The sequence below is a fragment of the Eschrichtius robustus genome, chromosome 13 (genome assembly GCF_028021215.1).
Source record: "Eschrichtius robustus isolate mEscRob2 chromosome 13, mEscRob2.pri, whole genome shotgun sequence".
Lineage (NCBI taxonomy): Eukaryota > Metazoa > Chordata > Mammalia > Artiodactyla > Eschrichtiidae > Eschrichtius > Eschrichtius robustus.
The window spans coordinates 58,389,235-58,404,157 of NC_090836.1; the positions used below are offsets into that span (position 1 = coordinate 58,389,235).

Genomic DNA, 14,923 nt, shown 5'->3' on the forward strand with positions numbered 1-14,923 from the left:
TCTAAAATAAAGAAATGTTTCTTTATTAATATTTTAGGTTTATCCATAGGAAAATGAATTGGTGGCAGTTTAAATATACATAAGCATGTGCTTAATCTTTCTTGATCATCCTGGTTTTACTTGTCTCTTACAGAAAAAACAAAAATGAGAGGAATCTGGTTTAAATTGCAGTACAAGGAATTTAGATTAGACATAAAGAGTTTCCAGAAAATAAAATACCAGATATTGAAGTGATTTGTAAGTAATGTAATTGATTTTTTTGAGAGTTAAAAAAAGAGGGAGTTCATGGAGGGTTGTGAATTGCAAAGTGGTTCACCAACACTGCCCTTAGTAGAATAAAAAACTTAAAGGAAGAAAATCTATTTAGAGGTATGCAGATACAACCATATTCATGGATAGATGCTTAAAAATACTTGGGTACTTTTTGGCTTACTGTGTACATATATATTTCAAAATTTCAGCTAACCAAGGAAACTTATGTTGCATGTATCCTTACTTTTTACAGAATGGCTCTGGTTTAGTGACTAGCAGAATATACTGAGAATCTCCCTCCTTAGCCTTTTTTTTTCTTAACTTCTCTTTCTTAGAGTAATATAAATAATAAAAAATCCTTAGCAGTGTTAAAAATAAACAGAAAACTAAGGTATATCAATAAAAAAAAAAAGACCTACCCACATAGTTTAAAAACAATCAACCAGACCACTTACACAAGGACCAAGGTTTTTGAATGCTATTCTCTTGATTGTCTTAATAAAATTAAATATGGCAGTTAGCTGTGCCCAAAATATAGAGTTATATTGCTATGCTTCTAACTATAGATATTCTGTCTTGGCTGTATTTGAACAGAACTACTGTAGTATAAGCCAAATTCACCCTCTGTGCTAGTGAACTGAAAGAGCAAATATACCTTCTTGAGCAACAGATTTATAATCATGCTAGTGAATAGAGTTCAGTGTTCTCTTTGCTTGTCATTCTGCAAGAATCATATTGGAATAATTTAGGACAGCTTTACTAAATTTATTAATGTAACTCTTGTTATGAGGATGGCGCTTAAATTGTAGGCTTTTGTACTTACAGTGCAAAAGCCTTCTTTGTGATATAAGAGACAGGATTTTACATGTAGTGATGATATAATAATGCCTGTCTTTCTAAACGCTGTATATTTTTCTAAATGCCTTTATAGCCAGAATTTATTTGGTTTTCACAATAACTCTGTGAAATAGGTGTCCTAATCTTATAAATGAGAAATTTTAGGCATAGAAATTTTGACTGAGTGCCAAAGGCATACAGTATTGTTTTATAATAAAGTATTGTTACCATTTCAATAGCTTGCATTTACTACATGCTTACTATATGCTGAGCTCTGTTTTAAGCTTTTTACATATATTAATTAATAAGAACTTGGGCTTTGTAGTCAGATCTGGATTTAATTCTGGCATCGTGCCATCTCTGCCATTTGCAGCATCGTGGATGAACCTAGAGATTATCATACTAAGTGATACTTCCTCTTATCAGCTGTTAACCTTGGAAAAGCTACCTAGCCTCTTCAAGCCTTGGTTTCCTTATTTGCTACAAAGAAATAATGATAGTACCTACCTCATAGGGTGGTTGTATGGATTGAGATAATCCAAGTGTGAATCTATGTCTGGTATAAAGTAGGGGCTTTAAAATCAGTTTGCTATAAAAAATAAGGTGTTAATAGACTGTATTTACTGTAATTTTTAGCTTTTTGATAATTTTCCTGGTAAAATTGTATTCTTCTTGAGTATAAACTCATAGTTGATGATATATATATATACCTGTTTTATAGAAAAACATCCATGTTTACAACAAGATTATAGCTCTATATAGTGGCTAAAACTACCTCTTCCCTCTCACTACCTCCCAATCACCTTTCAGTTCTAAGCCTTCCACTAGTCAGAAGAAACCAAAGTGGATACCTGAGGCATTCATGTTCCAAAGTCAAGACAAGATATCCTCAGTCCATTGGGTTGTGTTCGTTCCAGGAGTGCTGTGGTATATCAGTTGTTTGGAACTCAGAATGTATTTTCTTACAGAAAGTATCCTTTTAAATGAGGCACATAAATTCTTGTAATTCCTGATATAACTGATATGTGTATATTTGCACTGAACGCAGTAAAAAGCAAGCAAAAATGTCACAGCACTCTGGCACTGCTAATAAAGTAATTTAAAACAATGAAACTGAATATATACTGATCCCCAAAAACAGGCCTGGAGAGGATTCTGGGAAGATGGAGTAGGAGGCATCAGGAGTCTGTCTCCCCACCTAGATAACAAATACAGTGGCAGAATCTGATGTAACTATTTTGGAACTGTGGAGCTGTTGAAGACTTGCAACTGTCAGGAAAAGGCTCAGATGTAAAATTGCAGCCATTCTCTGCTGCCACCTTTGTGCAGCTCTCACACAGCTTTTGGAGCCAGTGGAGGCAGAAAGTACCCTCTTCTCCAAATATCAAGGATCTGTACCTGGATCAGAGATTGCTGCTTCTGGTCAGAGAGGTGCAGACAGAGAGGTGGGCAGCTATTGTTGTTGCACGTACCCTATTGTTGCAAGCCCCTCCCCCACCTGCTAAAGTGACTTCCAGGAAATTTAAAAGACTGGCACCCTTATATGATCCAGCAATCTCACTCCTGGCTGTATATCCAGAGAAAACTCTAATTCAAAAAGATACATGAACCCCAATGATCAGAGCAGCACTATTTACAATAACCAAGACGTGTAAGCAACCTAAATGTCCATCGACAGATGAATAGATAAAGAAGGTGTGGTATATATGCACAATGGCATACTACTCAGCCATAAAAAAGAATGACATAATGCCATTTGCAGCATCGTGGATGAACCTAGAGATTATCATACTAAGTGAAGTAAATCAAAAAGAGAAAGATAAATCCTATATGATATCACTTATATGTGGAATCTAAAATATGGAACCACCTCAGCATATTGAAAGCTGTATACTGTGGGAGTCCTAGAAAGAGAAGAGAGAGAGAGAAAGGACCAGAGAGAACTTTTTAAGAAATAATGGTTAAAAGCTTCCCAAATTTGATGAAAGACATGAACATAAACATCCAAGGAGCTCATTGCACTCCAAGCAAGATTAAGTCAAAGAGACATAGAGCAAGACACATTATAATCAACCTTCCAAAAGACAAAGACCAGGAATCTTGAAAGCAGCAAGAAGAAAGCTAATCGTCACATACAAGGGATTCTCAGTAAGATTATTAGCATATTGCTCATCAGAAACTTCGGAGGCCAGGTGGCAGTGGGCTGCTATATTCAAAGTGCTAAAAGAAAAAACAGTCTGTTCATCAAGAATCCTATTATCTGGCAAAACTGTGCTTCAAAAGTAAGTGAGAAATTAAGACATCCCCAGGTAAACAAAAGCTGAGGGAGTTCATTACCACTAGACCTGCCCTGCAAGAAATGCACAAGAGTTCTGCAAGGTGAAACGAAAGGACACTAGACAGTAACTAGAAGTTGTGTGGAGAAATAAAGATCTCAATAAAGGTAAATACAAAGGGAATTATAAAAGCTAGTACTATTGTAACAAAGATTTATAACTTTTTATTTTCTACATGACTTAAAAGATTAATACATTTAAAGGAAAAAAATTATTAGTCTAAAAGCTCATATTGTTGTAACATTTTCCGGGATACACCATATGTTAGGCCACAAATTAAGTCTCAAAAGATTTTAAAAGATAGATAGCATACAAAGTATCATCTCCAACTACAAGAGGATGAAGTTAGAAATCAACAACAGAAGGAAAACTGGAAAATTCACAAAACTGGGGGAATTAAACAACATACTTTTTTTTTTTAACCATCTTTATTGGAGTATATAATTGCTTTACAATGGTGTGTTAGTTTCTGCTTTATAACAAAGTGAATCAGTTATACATATACGTATGTTCCCATATCTCTTCCCTCTTGCGTCTACCTCCCTCCCACCCTCCCTATGCCACCCCTCTAGGTGGTCACAAGGCACCGAGCTGATCTCCCTATGCTATGCGGCTGCTTCCCACTAGCTATCTGTTTTACATTTGGTAGTGTATATATGTCCATGCCACTCTCTCACTTTGTCACAGCTTACCCTTCCCCCTCCCCATATCCTCAAGTCCATTCTCTAGTAAGTCTGTAAACAACATACTTTTAAACAACCAATCAAAGAAGAAATCACAAGGGAAATTAGAAAATACTTAGAGACAAAAGAAAATGAAAACACAGCACGCCAAAACTTATAGGACACAATGAAAGCAGTGCTAAGGGGATTTTTGTAGTTATAAATGCTTATGTTAAAAAAATAAGATCTCTAGCTTTATAACTTAAGGAACTAGAAAAAGAACAAACTAAAACCAAAGCTAGCAGAAGAAAGGAAATAATAAAGATTAAAGGAGAGAGAAAGGAAATAGAGAATAGAAAAACAGTCAGTGAACCAAAAGTTTGTTCTTTGAAAACATCAATAAAATTGACAAATTTTTGGCTAGGTGGACTAAGAAAAAAGGAGGAAAGACTCAAATTACTAAAATCAGAAGTGGAAATGGTGACATCGCTATCAAGTCTACTGAAATAAAAAGGATTATAAGAGAGTACTATGAACACTTGTATGCCAACGAATTGAAGAACCTAGATGAAATGGACAAATTCCTAGAAATACAAAACCTACCAAGACTAAATCACAATAGACCTATAAGGTAAGGAGATTGAATCAGTAATAAAAAAATCTCTTTGAGTAGAAAAGCCCTGGCTTGGGACTTCACTGGTGGTCCAGTGGCTAAGACTCCACGCTCCCAATGCAGGGGACCCAGGTTCAATCCCTCGTCAGGGAACTGGATCCCACATGCCGCAACTAAGAGTCTCCATGTCACAACTAAGAGTTCACGTGCTGCAACTAAAAAAGATCCCACATGCCGTAACTAAAAGATCCCATGTGCTGCAGCTAAGACGCAGTACAGCCAAATAAATAAATATTTTTTAAAAAAAGAAAGAAAAGAAAAGACCTGGCTTCACCAGTGAATTCTGCTAGTTAAAGAACTACTATCAGTCCCTGTCAAACTTTTCCAAAATATTGAAGAGGAGAGAACACTTCCTAATTCATTCTATGAGACCAGCATTACCCTGCTAACAAAGTCAGACAAAGACATTACAAGAAAAGAAAACTATAGACCAATATCTCTTGTAAACACTGATTCAGAAATCTTCAACAAAATGCTAGCAAACTGAATTCATCCACATAATAAAGGGATTATATACCATGGTAAAGTGGGATTTCTTTTTGGAATGCAAGGATGGTACAACATGAAAATTGATCAGTGTAATACACCACATTAACAGAATGAAGGAAAAAAAACACACAATCATCTCAATTGATGCAGAAAAAGCATTTGACAAAATTCAACACCTTTTCATGATAAAAGCATTAAAATAAACTAGGAATAGATGGAAACCACCTCAATATAATGAAAGCTATATATGAAAAACCCACAGCAGACATCATTCTCAGTAGTAAAAGACTGAAAGCTTTTCCGCTAAGGTCAGGAACAAGGCAAGGATGCCCACTTTCACAACTTTTATTTAACATGGTAGTGGAAGTTCTAGCCAGAGCACTTAGGCAAGAAAAAGAAATAAAAGTTATCCAAATTGAGAAGAAAGAAGTAAAATAATCTGTTTGCAGGCGAGATGATCTTATATGTGGGAAACCCTAAAGATTCCACACAAAAAATACTTTCAGAACTAATAAATGAATTCAGCTAAGTAGCAGGATACAAAGTCAAAATGTAAAAGTTAGTGGCATTTCTGTACATTCACAATGAACGATCTGACAAGGAAATTACAAAAACAGTTCCTTTTACAGTGGCATCAAAAGGAATAGAATACTTAGGAATTAAAAAACGTAGACAATGAAAACTGCAAAATACTGCTGAAGAAATCAAAGAAGACATAAATAAACACATCCCATATTCATGGATTAGAAGATACAATATTATTAAAATATCAGTCCTGTGCAAAGAGATTTACAGATTCATTGCAATACCTGTCAAAATCCCAATGATGTTTTTTTCAAAAACAGGAAAACTTATCCTGAAATTCGTATGGAATCTCGGGACCCTGGATAGGCAAAACAGTCTTAAAACTGATTACTCACAATTCTTGATTTCAAAACTTACTACAAAGCCACATAATCAAAACAGTGTGGTACTGGATAAATACAGACATATAGACCAGTGGAATAGAATAGAGAACCCAGAAATAAACCTTCACATATGTGGTCAGATAAGTTTTGAAAAGGGTACAAAGACCATTCATTGGGGAAAGGAGTCTTCAACAAATGCTTCTGGGACAACTGGATATCCTCATGCAAAAGATGAACTTGGACCTTTACCTAACACCATATACAAACATTAACTCAAATTGGATCAAAGACCTAAATATAAGACATAAAACAATGAGATCCTTAGAAGAAAACATAGGACAGAAGCTTCACAACATGGATTTGGCAATGCTTTCTTGGATGTGACACCAAAAGCACAGGCACCAAAGCAAAAGTAGACAAATTGGACTTAATGAAAAAAAATTTTTTTACTTCAAAAGATAACTATCAACAGAGTGAAAAAGGCAACCACAGAATGGGAGAAAATATTTGCAAATCATATATTTGATAAGGGATTAATATCCAGAATATATAGAGAACTTATACTAAAAGTCAACAGCAAAAGAACAACCTGATTCAAAAATGGGCAAAGGACTTGAATAGACATTTCTCTAAAAAAGATATACTGTGGAAAACAGTATGGAAGTTTCTCCAAAAATTAAAAATAGAACTACCATATGATTCAGCAGTACCACTTCTGGGTATGTATCCAAAATAATTGAAAGCAGGGTCTCGGAGAGATATTTGTGCATCCATGTTCATAGCAGCATTATTCCAATAGCCAGAACATAGATAAATGTCCATGGATAGATGGATGGATTAGCAAGTGTTGGTATATATTCAGTGGAATATTTTTCAGTCTTAAAAAGGAAAGGAATTCTGACACATGTTACAGCATGGATGAACTGTGAAGACATTATGCTAAGTGAGACAAGACAGGCACAAACAGATAAATAGTGTACAGTCTCAGTTATATGAGGTATTTAGGATAGTCAAACTCATGAAAACAGAAAGTAGAATGGTGGTTGCCAGGATTTGGGCAGAGGGGAAATGAGTTGTTATTTAATGGGTATAGAGTTTCATTTCTGCAAGATGAAAAAGTCCTTGAGATTGGTTGCACAATATTGAATATATTTAACACTACTAAAGTGTATGCTTAAAAATAGGTAAGATGGTAAACTTTATATGTATTTTACCACAATTTTAAAAATTAGAAAAAAGAAAAAAAAGATCTGAAGGTGAGAGAGAGTTTCTGACAGGATTTTTAATATTTTCAAGAGCTTTATATGTTGGCACACTGATTCTTTTGTATGTTTAACTTCATTTCAAAGCTTTCCCTTGATATAGGGGTATAGATGGATCACTCTCACTTCTCTTAATCACATTTACTATGAATAAACTCATTTCAAGATAGGGGTTGTGGGATGCTTATGAGAGGAACAAATAAAAAGAGGAAGAGAGATTTTTCTTAGTTAATTGGCTAAAATCTCTTAAGAGAGAGAGCTAGACAAACATCACATAGAGAAATGATTTATGGTAGAATTAGATGGACAGTTTTATAAGCCAGAGGCAAAGCATGATGTATGTTAAGCTTCTGGAGAAAAAAAAAAGCTGAGCTAAGGAAAAGGCAGTGGGTTGCTGCCCACCCTAATGTGGGGTGTAGCAGCAGCTCACAAGGGGTGTAAGCAAACACCTGGCTGAACCGCTGATTTTATATACAGGTTATAAGTCCAGAACGAAAAATTTTGTTTGTGTGTGGGCTCACGGTTTTGGAAATGTTCATTTTGGGTATCAATCATATTTGTTAACTCAAGTTAATATATAGATTAAAATGAGACTATTTGGAGGGCAGACAGCAGAAGCAAGAAGAACTACAGTCCTGCAGCCTGTGGAACAAGAATCACATTCAGAGAAAGAGAGACAAGATGAAAAGGCAGAGGGCTGTGTACCAGATGAAGGAATAAGATAAAACCCCAGAAAAGCAACTAAATGAAGTAGAGATAGGCAACCCTCCAGAAAAAGAATTCAGAATAATGATAGTGAAGATGATCCAGGACCTTGGAAAAACAGTGGAGGCTAAGATCGAGAAGATGCAAGAAGTGTTTAACAAAGACCTAGAAGAATTAAAGAACAAACAAACAGAGATGAAGAATACAATAACTGAAATGAAAACTACACTAGAAGGAATCAATAGCAGAATAACTGAGGCAGAAGAACGAATAAGTGACCTGGAAGACAGAATGGTGGGATTCACTGCTGCGGAACAGAATAAAGAAAAAAGAATGAAAAGAAATGAAGACAGCCTAAGAGACCTCTGGGACAACATTAAACGCAACAACATTCACATTATAGGGGTCCCAGAAGGAGAAGACAGAGAGAAAGGACCCGAGAAAATATTTGAAGAGACTGGAGTCGAAAAATTCCCTAACTTGGGAAAGGAAATAGCCACCCAAGTCCAGCAAGTGCAGAGAGTCCCATACAGGATAAACCCAAGGAGAAACACGACAAGACACATAGTAAATTGGCAAAAATTAAAGACAAAAGTTATTGAAAGCAGCAAGGGAAAAATGACAAATAACATACAAAGGAACTCCCATAAGGTTAACAGCTGATTTCTCAGCAGAAACTCCACAAGCCAGAAGGGAGTGGCATGATGTACTTAAAGTGATGAAAGGGAAGAACCTACAACCAAGATTACCCAGCAAGGATCTCATTCAGATTCGATGGAGAAATCAAAAGCTTTACAGGCAAGCAAAAGCTAAGAGAATTCAGCACCACCAAACCAGCTCTACAACAAATGCTAAAGGAACTTCTCTAAGTGGGAAACACAAGAGAAGAAAACGACCTACAAAAGCAAACCCAAAACAATTAAGAAAATGGTCATAGGAACATACATATCGATAATTACCTTAAATGTAAATGGATTAAATGCTCCAACCAAAAGACACAGGCTTGCTGAATGGATACAAAAGCAAGACCCATATATATGCTGTCTACAAGAGACCCACTTCAGACCTAGGGACACATACAGACTGAAAGTGAGGGGATGGAAAAAGATATTCTATGCAAATGGAAATCAAAAGAAAGCTGGAGTAGCAATTCTCATATCAGACAAAATAGACTTTAAAATAAAGACTATTACAAGAGACAAAGACGGACACTACATAATGATCAAGGGATCAATCCAAGAAGAAGATATAACAATTATAAATATATATGCACCCAACATAGGAGCACCTCAATACATAAGGCAACTGCTAACAGCTATAAAAGAGGAAATCGACAGTAACACAGTAATAGTGGGAGACTTTAACACCTCACTTACACCAATGGACACATCATCCAAAATGAAAATAAATAAGGAAACAGAAGCTTTAAATGACACAATAGACCAGATAGATTTAATTGATATTTATAGGACATTCCATCCAAAACCAGCAGATTACACTTTCTTCTCAAGTGCGCACGGAACATTCTCCAGGATAGATCACATCTTGGGTCACAAATGAAGCCTCAGTAAATTTAAGAAAATTGAAATCATATCAAGCATCTTTTCTGACCACAATGCTATGAGGTTAGAAATGAATTACAGGGGGAAATATGTAAAAAACACAAACACATGGAGGCTGAACAATACGTTACTAAATAGCCAAGAGATCACTGAAGAAATCCAAGAGGAAATCAAAAAATACCCAGAGACAAATGACAATGAAAACACGACAATCCAAAACCTATGGGATGCAGCAAAAGCAATTCTGGGCTTCCCTGGTGGCGCAGTGGTTGAGAATCTGCCTGCCAATGCAGAGGACACGGGTTCGAGCCCTGGTCTGGGAGGATCCCACATGCCGTGGAGCAACTAGGCCCGTGAGCCACAACTACTGAGCCTGCGCGTCTGGAGCCTGTGCTCCGCAACAAGAGAGGCCGCGATAGTGAAGAGGCCCATGCACCGCGATGAAGAGTGGCCCCCGCTTGCAGCAACTAGAGAAAGCCCTCGCACAGAAACGAAGACCCAACACAGCCATAAATGAATGAATGAATAAATAAATAAATAAATAAAAATTTTTAAAAAAAGTAGTCAACCTTTAAAAAAAAAAAAGCAGTTCTAAGAGGGAAGTTTATAGCTATACAAGCCTACCTCAAGAAACAAGAAAAATCTCAAACAATGTAACCTTACACCTACAGGAACTAGACAAAGAAGAACAAAGAAAACCCAAAGTCAGTAGGAGAAAAGTAATCATAAAGATGAGAGCAGAAATAAGTGACATAGAAGCAAAAAAACAGTAGCAAAGATCAATAAAACTAAAAGCTGGTTCTTTAAGAAGATAAACAAAATTGATAAACTATTAGCCAGACTCATCAAGAAAAAGAGGGAGAGGACCCAAATCAATACAATTAGAAATGAAAAAGGAGAAGCTACAACAGACACCGCAGAAATACAAAGCATCCTAAGAGACTACTACAAGCAACTCTGTGCCAATAAAATGGACAACCTGGAAGAAATGGACAAATTCTTAGAAAGGTATAGCCTTCCAAGACTGAACCAGGAAGAAATAGAAAATATGAACAGACCAATCACAAGTAATGAAATTGAAACTGTGATTAAAAATCTCCCAACAAACAAAAGTCCAGGACCAGATAACCTCATAGGTGAATTCTATCAAACATTTAGAGAAGAGCTAACACCCATCCTTCTCAAACTCTTCCAAAAAATTGCAGAGGAAGGAACACTCCCAAACTCATTCTATGAGGCCACCATCACCCTGATACCAAAACCAGACAAAGATACTACAAAGAAAGAAAATTACAGACCAATATCACTGCTGAATATAGATGCAAAAATCCTCAACAAAATACTAACAAACAGAATCGAACAACACATTAAAAGGATCATACACCACGATCAAGTGGGATTTATCCCAGGGATGCAAGGATTCTTCAATATACGCAAATCAATCAATGTGATACAGCATATTAACAAATAGAAGAATAAAAACCATATGATCATCTCAATAGATGCAGAAAAAGCTTTTGACAAAATTCAACACCCATTTATGATAAAAACTGTCCAGAAAGTGGGCATAGAGGGAACCTACCTCAACATAATGAAGGCCATATATGACAAACCCACAGCAAACATCATTCTCAATGGTGAAAAACTGAAAGCATTTCCTCTAAGATCAAGAACAAGACAAGGATGTCCAATCTCCCCACTATTATTCAACACAGTTTTGGAAGTCCTAGCCATGGCAATCAGAGAAGAAAAACAAATAAAAGGAATACAAATTGCAAAAGAAGAAGTAAAACTGTCACTGTTTGCAGATGACATGATACTATACATAGAGAATCCTAAAGATGCCACCAGAAAACTACTAGAGCTAATCAATGAATTTGGTAAAGTGGTAGGATACAAAGTTAATGCACAGAAATCTCTTGCATTCCTATACACTGATGATGAAGAATCTGAAAGAGAAATTAAGGAAACACTCCCATTTACCACTGCAACAAAAAGAATAGAATACCTAGGAATAAGCCTACCTAGGGAGACAAAAGATCTGTATGCAGAAAACTATAAGGCACTGATGAAAGAAATAAAAGATGATACCAACAGATGGAGAGATATACCATGTTCTTGGATTGGAAGAATCAACATTGTGAAAATGACTATACTACCCAAAGCAATCTACAGATTCAATGCAATCCCTATCAAATTACCAATGGCATTTTTTATGGAACTAGAACAAAAAATCTTAAAATATGTATGGAGACACGAAAGACCCCGAATAGCCAAAGCAGTCTTGAGGGGAAAAAATGGAGCTGGAGGAATCAGACTCCCTGACTTCAGACTATACTATAAAGCTACAGTAATCAAGACAATATGGTACTGGTGCAAAAACAGAAACATAGATCAATGGAACAAGATAGAAAGCCCAGAGATAAACCCATGCACCTTTGGTCAACTAATCTATGACAAAGGAGCCAAGGATATACAATGGAGAAAAGATAGTCTCTTCAGTAAGTGGTGCTGGGAAAACTGGACAGCTACATGTAAAAGAATGAAATTAGAACACTCCCTAACACCATACACAAAAATAAACTCAAAACGGATTAGAGACCTAAATGTAAGACCGGACACTATAAAACTCTTAGAGGAAAACATAGGAAGAACACTCTTTGACATAAATCACAGCAAGATCTTTTTTGATCCACCTCCTAGAGTAATGGAAATAAAAACAAAAATAAACAAATGGGACCTAATGAAACTTCAAAGCTTTTGCACAGCAAAGGAAACCATAAACAAGACAAAAAGACAACCCTCAGAATGGGAGAAAATATTTGCTGGCGAATCAACGGACAAAGGATTAATCTCCAAAATATATAAACAGTTCATGCAGCTCAATATTCAAAAAAGAAACAACCCAATCCAAAAATGGGCAGAAGACCTAAATAGACATTTCTCCAAAGAAGACATAGAGATGGCCAAGAAGCACATGAAAAGCTGCTCAACATCACTAATTATTAGAGAAATGCAAATCAAAACTGCGATTAGGTATCACCTCACATCAATTAGAATAGGCATCATCAGAAAGTGTACAAACAACAAATGCTGGAGAGGGTGTGGAGAAAAGGGAACCCTCTTGCACTGTTGGTGGGAATGTAAATTGATACAGCCACTATGGAGAACAATATGGAGGTTCCTTAAAAAACTAGAAATAGAATTACCATATTATCCAGCAATCCCACTACCGGGCATATACCCAGAGAAAACCATAATTCAAAAAGACACATGCACCCCAATGTTCATTGCAGCACTATTTACAGTAGCCAGGTCATGGAAGCAACGTAAATGCCCATCAACAGACGAATGGGTAAAGAAGATGTGGTACATATATACAATGGAATATTACTCAGCCATAAAATGGAACGAAATTGGGCATTTGTTGAGACGTGGATGTATCTCAAGACTGTCATACAGAGTGAAGTAAGTCAGAAAGAGAAGAACAAATATCATATATTAACGCATATATGTGGAACCTAGAAAAATGGTACAGATGAACCAGTTTGCAGGGCAGAAATAGAGACACAGATGTAGAGAACAAACGTATGGACACCAAGGGAGGAAAGTGGTGGGGGGGTGGGGGGGGTGGTGTGCTGAATTGGGCGATTGGGATTGACATGTATACACTGATGTGTATAAAATTGATGACTAATAAGAACCTGCTGTACAAAAAAATAAAATAAAATTCAAAAATTAAAAAAAAAATTCAAAAAACTAAAAAAAAAAACAAAACTGCTCTGACTTTCTCAGCGCTCCTTAAGTTTTTGGTTGGCACCACTCATACAGCGTTTATTACTGTCTCTTTTTTTCTCAATAAAAGAAATTCATTTCATTAAAAAATAAAATAAAAAAATAAAATGAGACTCTTTGTAAAACCCCTAGCATGCCTACTGTAGTATAGCTATTTAGTAAATGCTAGTGCTCGTGCTTGAGTGAATTTGATTTTTTTTTCTGTGTTGTAAAAAGTGAATAAATTAACCAGAAAATTTTCAGAAGTATATTGAAATCTCTTAAAACTCTAGATTGTAATTTATTGTATTTATATCATTATCCTGTGACTCTATGGCATGCTTGTTCATACTGTTTTCTGATGACTGACTCTTCGGATTTGATTCTGGGGGTGTCTTTTGTGGATTAGAAGATACAGAAGGTGGATTCTAAAGAGTTAACTCTTTGGCAGGAGGGACAGTGAGGTTTAAGAGATGTGACTGGATATGGAGAATTAGCCTGCCATTGGCTAAAATGGGGTTTTAGAGCTGGAAAGGAACCTTGGAGGTAGTTTAGTCTAACCTCTCATTTTATGGCTGTGGAGATAAGTATTGAGAAGTGTGTTGTCTAACGTCATAGCTGTCGTGGAGAAGCTAAAATCAATGGCTTCTAAAGGTCCTGATATCCAAACATCATGGAACGTAAGCTACTGCATTTTTACTTTTCTTTTGAAAAGGCTGTGTTGATGGTACCGTGTACACATTATATTAATTTTTAGAATAGATCTTATAAATTATATATATTTTAATCAAAAATTCAGTCTTTTTAGTTTGTTTAAATAGATTGACTGAACTAACAGTGCTGCCAGAAGTCTCATAAGGAAAACTGTTTTTAAAGAAATAACAAATTCTTGACTTTTTCTTGCTAATTGTAGGTTAAGTCAGCAAACAAAGAAAACATGGTGTTTTGAAGTATGATTAAACTCCTGATGCTGCAGCAGAGGCTAAGAATATTAATGGCCAGATCTAGGTAAGTTGAATTTTACTTTTAAAAAAATCATTAAGTCCACAAATTACATTTTTTAAACTAGAGATTTTAATAATGTTTTCTTGAATGCAGTTATTTTGCCTCCTGATATGTTGTCACCTCCCACTCCCCAAAAATAAGGACAATTGGCTTTAATTAAATATGACAGTGTTTACTAATTTAAAATACCCAGCACAGTTGTTGCAATGTTGATCTTCCCAAACAGAAGCTACCTTTTGTTCTTGCATATACCCTTATTACTTTCCTATGTGGCTTTCTTGAGGGAGTATAGTACGTCTTTTTGTGTTTCTGCTGAGTTATAAACTTGACTGGGTAAGATGATGAGATCACGTGGTTTCTCATCAAGTGTTTACAGGTATTCGTGCATATTATTGGGTGTTACATAACTCAGACGCTCTCCAGGTATTAATCTGATTGTCATAAATGCAGACTATCTA

The 14,923-nt window shown here is 36.0% G+C and overlaps 1 protein-coding gene across 8 annotated transcripts in view; it reads left to right on the forward strand.

The window, feature by feature from the left end:
- FRS2 (fibroblast growth factor receptor substrate 2) overlaps nucleotides 1-14,923 on the forward strand; it is a 121,437-nt gene that overhangs the window by 91,260 nt on the left and 15,254 nt on the right. For 7 of the 8 annotated variants that reach the window (XM_068560342.1, XM_068560339.1, XM_068560341.1 and 4 more), the window contains one exon: nucleotides 14,374-14,468. The gene's annotated coding sequence lies outside the window, so the exon portion shown is untranslated. Of the gene's footprint in view, nucleotides 1-216; nucleotides 238-14,373; nucleotides 14,469-14,923 lie in introns of those variants that run through there. The other variant, XM_068560347.1, reaches the window with a different exon arrangement.